The following is an 8,530-nucleotide window of genomic DNA, read 5'->3' as shown; positions in this document are numbered from 1 at the left end:
AAACAAATAAACGGTCAAATCTTTTTTGCGTCACTCACTGGGCTGAGCGAAGAAAATTGGCGGCGATTTTCTCCATTTCGAGCAGCAACAGCAGCAGCGTGAGAAATGAACCAATATATCCAACAAGCAAACAGAATATACGTATGAACTTATGTATTTATAGAAATTTTCCTGACCTTGGAAGCAACTGTCAACCTGTAGAGGGAGTAGGTTCAACAGGAAATAGGACCACGCTTATTTTCTTTGATGAAAGATAGTGATAGTTTCAACGCGTCTTCTCTATTTAGATGACGAATTTGGATGATGAGGATGTTTTTTTTTTTTCTAGTTAAATGTTCCATAAAATTGTTCACCTTAAAGGTAAGTTGACTCACTCAAATTGAATGACTACTAAATAAAAAAAGACTTCAAAGTCCTAGAAATGGCCCTTAAACCTGCATCTTTGATGTTCCTAAATATTCTCTACTTCGACCTAAAATTTCAAGAAACCAATTACCCTTTTTTTGTGGAGTCCTCCCTTTAATCCTTTAATTATTATTTGATATAAATTAAATTACAACCAGAAATAGTATTTCAAGCTTGCATTTTAATATTTTCAAGGACTGCAATTCTGGGACAATTTTTGATTGTAGATAATAGAATGGTTTCTCGAAAATTGCTTCAATGTTATTTCTGGGACAGTAAAGTTTTCCCACAGGAGCTCTTTATCATAGCAAGCGTTGAAATAAACTCATCAATCATCAGAATTATTCATCCCGAAGGAGAGTGACATTGAGCTTGTTAGGGAATTGTGCCGAAAACGTTTTGTTGTTTTCCTGCAGATTTCTTTCTCAGAACTGCTAAGTGAGATGTAAAGTGCATAAATGAATTTAAACGAATTTATTGTAGTGTTCTCATTTTTTTCTAGATTCGTTTTCACTCTGGTGGTGAGTCTGCTACAATACCAGTGACTTAAATACACGGATAACTCAAATCAAACTTTTCTTCTTGTATTTAAATGAAGTCTTCTTTAGAAAGAATACTTTGAACAAACAGATGTTAACAATTGATAATTGGTTATGCATTCAACAGTAAAGGAAGTTCCCTTTTTTTTAATCTGTTCTCTCCTAATAAAAAGAGGCTTTCACTAGTTGACACGTGCCCGTTATATTTTTCAGTGATTGGTTCATGCATTTGAGTGTAGCTTTTTATGAGATCATTTAGGAGTCCCTGAACACATATAGTTGAAAGAAGTCACATAGTTCAACACCAAAACAAAATTCTCTACGCATTTTCCTTTTAAGAAACTCCTTATGCAATAAGGAGTATGATTTTAACGGCTACACTCTACAGAAGAAGGACGATTGATTCTTGATATCCGAACGAACTCTTGTATGATCTTTGTTACAGAGATGAAGTATAGGAAAGTGGAGACTAAAATCGGGACTTTCTTCACAGTATTGACCGAAGCCAAACTCAAAAAATCAAATCTTGTATTGATCGATTTATGCCGCGCCGAGTCTCCGTAGCTCTTTATCTCGAACCTCGTAAGTCTTTTGATTGTTGGCTGTAAGATGATACAAATTTAGAAAAAAAATGTTATCTCAGTAGGCTGTGCTTGTGAGTGACAGACACGTTTTTCGAAGGTGGAAAATTAGGAAAGTTTAATCAGAGAAGGATCATTTTTCTCATTTTGACTGCCCCCCGGATTTCGCGGAAAAAGGAGCATCTGAAAAAATTTCACGTAAGGGATCATCGGAGGCTTTTTTCCACTGAATAGCGGAATTTCAAATGATGGTCTCCGGATCAGAACGAATAAGTGCAGCAAGATCATTCTTCGAGCGACGACATCATCAAACTAATCCTTCAAGAGTTGAACCGAGAGATCCGGAATCGATAAAAACGGATGAGTATCGTTGTTTTAAGGAGGGAGCGGTGGTAAATGGGGATTATTTCCAAACAGTTACTGCAAGCTCAAGAAAAACGATTTGGCGATCGATCGATCGACGCAAAGGGCTGAGATAAAAGATCTCCACTGCTGACGATCCGGAGCCAGCATCTTCACTTTCTGCCAGCCAAGGTTCTCGTCAACTGTGCGGATTTCAGCGGCTAGACTACGTCGCCACGAGCTTCTGGGCCTGCCTCTTCTTCGATGCCCATCTGGATTCCAGTCAAGCGCCTCTCTGCAAATCTCGCTTTCATCTCTTCGCAGCGTGTACCCAATTCATCTCCACGTCACTCCACTTTTTCAATCTGTTGTCCAGCTACAACGAAATTGAAACGATTTTTTGTGATGATTTCCATCGACTTGGTCTTTCCGACATTGATTTTGAGACCTGCTGCCTTGGAGCTTTCGGTGAGGTCGTCGAGTTTGCTCTGCATGTCTTGTTGTCAAGGTCGTTCAGCTGCTCCATTGTCGAAGTATTCCACGGCCATCCTCGGTTTGATCTACAATCAATAGGTCCAGTCAAGATCCGATGAAAAAGAGTAGCGGTGATAAGATACATCCTTGTCTTACTCCAGCAGTTACCGGGATTGAATCAGACAAGACACCGTCGTGCAGGACCTTGCACGAAAATGCCTCGTACCATTAAGGCGGCGAGAAATGTCATAAAGTAATCGGATATCTCCAATGGCGGCTGCACTTTTCCCTCTTCGGCTATGGAGTTTAACTGCCTTTTACAGCTCGGCATATCGTAAGCGGGCGGCTGCTTTGGCTGACCCGGTAAATGCCTTTCGCCTTTCTCAGATCATCGATCATCCTCCAGGTTTCATCCGACATCCATTCTGGTAACACTGCTCTCGTTTGTTTACATCCCGATTTGTGCTCTTGATGAAAACAAATTTCCAGCTGTAATCCGACCCAAAACCGCTATCATTGCACCGCAAAATCATCTGCCCATAACCCAGAACCCGAAACATACGGAATTAGCCCAGTTGCTGTCGCAAATACAGGTAAAGGTGAAATAAGATTTCTTGCGTGATTGGCTAGAGAGTGGTAGATCACAGCATTTGTCCGCTTCCATTTGCTATCCCACCTCGCCCCGCAACTCTCCTTCCTGATATTGCTATCGCCTGCGCCAAAGCCACCGTCCACTGCTGACACCTGCTGCCCATTATCAAATCGAAAAATACCTCCGAACCATTGAGCCGAACAGTTTGTGACCACCGCTAAATACTCAATCATTGTACGCAACCATATCGAAATAAACCAATCCAGTTTTGCTGTTTTGTTATTTCGACCCGATTACGATCATCACAATAGCCCGTCCCACTTCAACCCCCGAACAGTATTGCATCGCACGCCACAGCAACTGCTGTCTTCGTCACACACCATAGAGGACCGTAGGTATACAACAAACGTCATCGAGTACCGTGGTGCCATCCTGTGCCAATAGATATTTTATCGCATCGTTTTGCCGATCACAGCGCCATCTCTTTGTCACTAAGGTAACGAAAGTAGCATAAGAAATCATTATGGCTAAACATCTGTGTGAAAAATGCGGTAAAGAATTCGAAGGTCACTTTACTAGTTGTAACGGGTTTTGTCGAGCCATTTTCTGTCTTCAATGTTCAGGAATGACAGAAAATTATCAGGAAATGATCGACTCTAACACTCATATAACGTGGTTATGCCTGTTCTGTAAAACTCTTCTGTCGAAAGCTAGATTCCAGAATGCGATGGTGTCCTTAAACTCGTCTAATGAGGCTCTTATAGATTCTTTGAAAACAGAAATGCGAGAGAGCATTCTTAAGGAAATTCGCCAGGAAATAAGAACTAGTTTGACTTCTGTGAAGCTTTGCACAACACCGAAACCAAACCTTGAAATTCGTAGGTCGGCTACTCCTTCTTCCACGAGTAAAAGGCGTCGTATAGACAGCATCGTTGACAACCCAGCTAGTTTCCGCCCCACTCGAAAGTTGTGCGCAATTGGCACCAATCCATCTGACCTGGAAATTTCGGTGCGCTCACAGGAGACCCAGGGAGCTACACAAGATTCATCACTTTTCTGGCTGTATCTCTCTGGCATTCTCCCATCAGTTCCTGAAGAACGAGTTTTGGCAATGGTGCGTTCTCATTTGGGGGTTCAGGAAGTTATGCTTGTTAAATTGATACCAAAGGGAAGAGACGTTCGATCATTGTCGTTCATGTCGTACAAAGTTGGTATACCGTTGGACTTGAAACAAAAGGCACTGTCAACCGAAACATGGCCTGCTGGAATTCGATTTCGTGAATTTGTTGACATGAAACCTAGACAGGATTTTTTGAAGTTTTCCCCTCAACTCGCTCCACCCCAGATACAGCTTACAGTACCCCAGAGCCATCGTACAGCTCCACCATCCGCAGCATTACCCCCACTCCGATTTGCCACCGCATTACCCCCACAACAGGAAACTACTCCATATGCCTCCCCGGTCTAAATAATTCACCCGCTTCTACAATTAACGCGACAACTTCCTCACAAGATCCCGTAGACGATGTCCCGAGCAACTCATATCAACAGCAGACGAACCGCCGATATACCGTTTTTTATCAGAACGCAGGGGGAATGCGCACAAAAACCAACGATTTCCTACTTGCACTGATGACTTCTGATTACGACATTATTATGGTGACAGAAACATGGCTGCGCGACGACATTAAGAACTCTGAATTATCCGTTAATTACAATATTTACCGGTGTGACCGCAACCCACGAACAAGTCATTTGCAACGTGGAGGTGGTGTGCTAATTGCCGTGAAGCAAAGCATTGAAGCAACTCTTTTTCCTATTGAAAATTGCGAACGCCTAGAGCAAGTAGTTGTAAAAATCAAACAGAATCAAAGAGATATGTATTTTTGCTGTGTCTATTTCCGTCCCAATACCGACCTGTCTACCTATGCGACGCACTGTACGGCCATTGACGGCATAATGCAAGCCACAGCTGTAAACGATATTGTAGTTGTTGCTGGTGACTATAATTTCCCGAATCTTTCGTGGAATTTCGACGAAACTTCCAATGGATATCTTCCCGTAAATGCATCCACCGAACAAGAATTGGCTGTTATCGAAACCACTCTAGCTGCTGGCCTTTCTCAGATGTGCTCTCGAGAGAACGTCAACGGTAGAGTTCTGGATTTGATTTTTATGAACAAACCAGATGTAACTGACATTGTTGATCCACCTAGTTCAATTTTACCCACTGATCGCCATCACAGACCACATGTTATAATATTTGATTGCTTCGACGATAATGTCTTGATTGACGACGATTACCGTCACGACCTTGATTTTGGAAGATGTAATTATGTCCCAGTAATTGAAACACTAGCATCAATAGATTGGACACACCTTATTGAACATCTCTGCCCTGATGAAGCTGTTTCCGTTTTCTACGATCATCTGCTAAGGATAGTTGCGCTTCACACTCCCAGAAAACGTCCTTCCCGAAAATCATACAAACAGCCGTGGTGGAACACAGAGCTTCGCCTTTCTCGTAATAGATTGCGCAGAATACGTAAACGATATTTTCGGAACAGAACTGCAGCAAACAAAGCTGACCTAGTATCAATGGAAGCCGATTACTCAGCGCTACGTAATACCGTATTCAGACGATATATAAATAATGTGGAACGGGAAATGAAAAATAGGCCATCAGAATTCTGGAAATTCATAAAATCTCGACGTTCCGTCAACAGTTTTCCATCGCGAGTCTCACTTGACGGTCGGTCATCTGAAACTGCCCGTGAATCTGCTGATCTGTTTGCTGAATTCTTCAAGAGTGTATATTCTTCACATAGCCCACCGGCCGTCAACGAGTATTCCGAAGCATTGCCTAGCTTTGACATAAACCTTCCTCAGCCTATTTTAACCAACCGTGAAGTCTTGACAGCCCTCAAATCTGTTGATCCAACAAAAGGACCCGGCCCAGACGGTATTCCACCGTCTTTTATACTAGCGATCGCAGAAACACTCGCCGAACCACTGCGCATTATATTCAATCGATCTCTAAATGATGGTATTTTTCCTAGCATCTGGAAAACCGCTGCCATAACCCCAATCCATAAATCGGGAAATATTCATGGAGTGGAGAATTATAGACCCATTTCGATACTCTGTTGTCTGTCAAAAGTTTTTGAAACACTACTATACGAGCGACTTTATAATGCTGCTAAACCAATTTTATCAGAATATCAACACGGTTTTATGAAGAATAGATCTACGGTTTCAAATCTTATGAGCTATTCCGCTACACTATATACTGCTGTTGGCAAAAAACAACAAGTGGACGCCGTTTATATTGACTTCTCCAAAGCATTTGATAAGGTTCCTCATGAGATCGCAATCCGTAAAATTGTACGCTACGGCTTCCCATCGTGGTCTACAAAGTGGCTGCTCTCGTACCTGACAAACAGACGAGCATTTGTAAATTTACGGGGAATCCAGTCTCAGCCATTTGAAGTTCCCTCCGGCGTCCCTCAGGGAAGCCACTTAGGACCACTCATCTTCATTATTTTTGTGAACGATCTTGCCTGGATACTCAAATCCTCAAAACTAATGTACGCAGACGACCTTAAAATATTCAGAAATATCGAATCACTTATGGACTGTGCAGCACTTCAAGCAGACATCTCGACTCTTCTTAATTGGTGCAGGTGTCATGGAATGGTAGCTAATACTAGTAAATGCAGATGCATTACCTTCTGTAAAACGAGAGAACCGTTACGTTTTAACTATGCAATGGATACAGTGGAAATGGAACGAGTGGATTCGATCAAAGATCTTGGCGTTATATTCGATCGCAAACTAACCTTCTCGGAACACATAGCTGCTACTACTGCAAAAGGTTTTGCTATTTTGGGTTTCATCCGTAGGAACACTGCAGACTTTGAAGATATTTATTGTCTGAAAGCGATTTTCTGTGCTCTGGTGCGTAGCGTTTTAGAATATGCCGTGGCAGTTTGGACCCCTCATCAGGCAGTACAAATCGAACGACTGGAAAGGGTACAAAAGAGGTTCCTACGATTTGCACTCCGTCGATTGCCATGGAATGATGCCGTTCGACTGCCACCATATGCAGAAAGATGCAATCTGATATCTCTTGAAACCCTTCGCTGGAGGCGAACGTACATTCAAAGAATGTTCGTTTTTGACTTGTTAACGAATAATATAGACTGTCCCCAATTGCTGCAAAACATTAACATTCACGCGCCAGCTAGACGACTTCGTCAACAGAACTTTCTGTGGATACCATACAGCCGCACCGTCTTCGCACAAAATCATCCTCTGTATAACTGTTGTCGTGTTTTCAATGAAGTGTCAAACGTTTTTAACTTTAACATTTCCAAAGATATATTTAAGAATAGTATACGTAGTTCTAGAAATTAATACATGTTTAGTTTAAGATATGTTTGTGTGATTACTATCAAAGACATTAATAATAAATAAATACATTCACTTCTTCTTTCACAGACTTTACCGGGAGTATCATGGCTTGTCGTGATAAAGGCATTCTTGATTCTACATAACTGTTCTTCGACTTCGAGGCTCGGGATTCAAGCTATTCAACGTATGCCCTTTTCACCTCTGGATTCTCCAACCGGCGGACGTCGGTATCGACACCCGACTTTCTCTTCTCGCCGCTGGACACGCGCGACTATCAGTCGTATCTCACCAATGACGAGGTGATGGTCAGATGCAATGTCTGCGCTTCGTTTGTTGCCAACATCGAGATGGCTCCTTCTCCATTTTCGGCTGATGCAGATGTGGTCAATTTCTGTTCGGTCATTTCGGGATACCCAAGTGACTTTATGTGCTGGACGATGGGAGAAGAGCGACCCATCAATCACCATGTTGTTGTTGCCACATAATTCTACAAACAGCTCTCCGTTTTCGCTCACCTGTCCTAGACCATGGCGCCCCATGATGCGCTCAAAGTCCTGATTATCAGAGCCAATCTTTGCGTTGAAGTCTCGTAAGTGGATTAGTATGTCACCCTTCGGAATTTTCTCTACCACGCTGTTCAATTGACTGTATAACTGCTCTGTCTCCTGCAAATCGGCAACGTCAGTTGGCGCATAGCAGTTCTCCTCGTATGCCAGAGTACCTACTTGCCCGGAATGTGTCTTGTGTTCTCCAGTGTTTGGCCGACGGACTTCGGACTCTAGCTTGAGGCGGCTAGCATCTCTCGCAAGTTGAGCCAGCTTGCCTTGCTAGGCAAGGGTCGAAACATTCCAAGTTCCATTTCTAGTCCGTGTTTTCATGATAAAATTCGGTTATTTCTTGTACCAGTTTCCGTAACAGTTTAATAAATCGGAAGCAGAAGGTTGTTAGCCTAAGGTCCTTATCCCTCGACGGGGCGGCCATCTAGGACTTAGCCGGCGGGAGCCGCATTTCATAAATTCAACCGCTCACTGAGAGACAGATGCTTTTCACGATCCTGCCTGAAAATTTGGTAAATTAACTTATTCATGGACGAGTCACTGAGTCAAGTTGAATTATTTTTCAATAATTTCGAATATACATTTAATGGCAAAAGCCATTTGCGGTGCTTTTTTGTTTGTATGATT

The sequence above is a fragment of the Uranotaenia lowii genome, chromosome 2, assembly GCF_029784155.1.
Source record: "Uranotaenia lowii strain MFRU-FL chromosome 2, ASM2978415v1, whole genome shotgun sequence".
NCBI classification, from domain to species: domain Eukaryota; kingdom Metazoa; phylum Arthropoda; class Insecta; order Diptera; family Culicidae; genus Uranotaenia; species Uranotaenia lowii.
Note: the sequence above shows the minus strand (reverse complement) of the source record.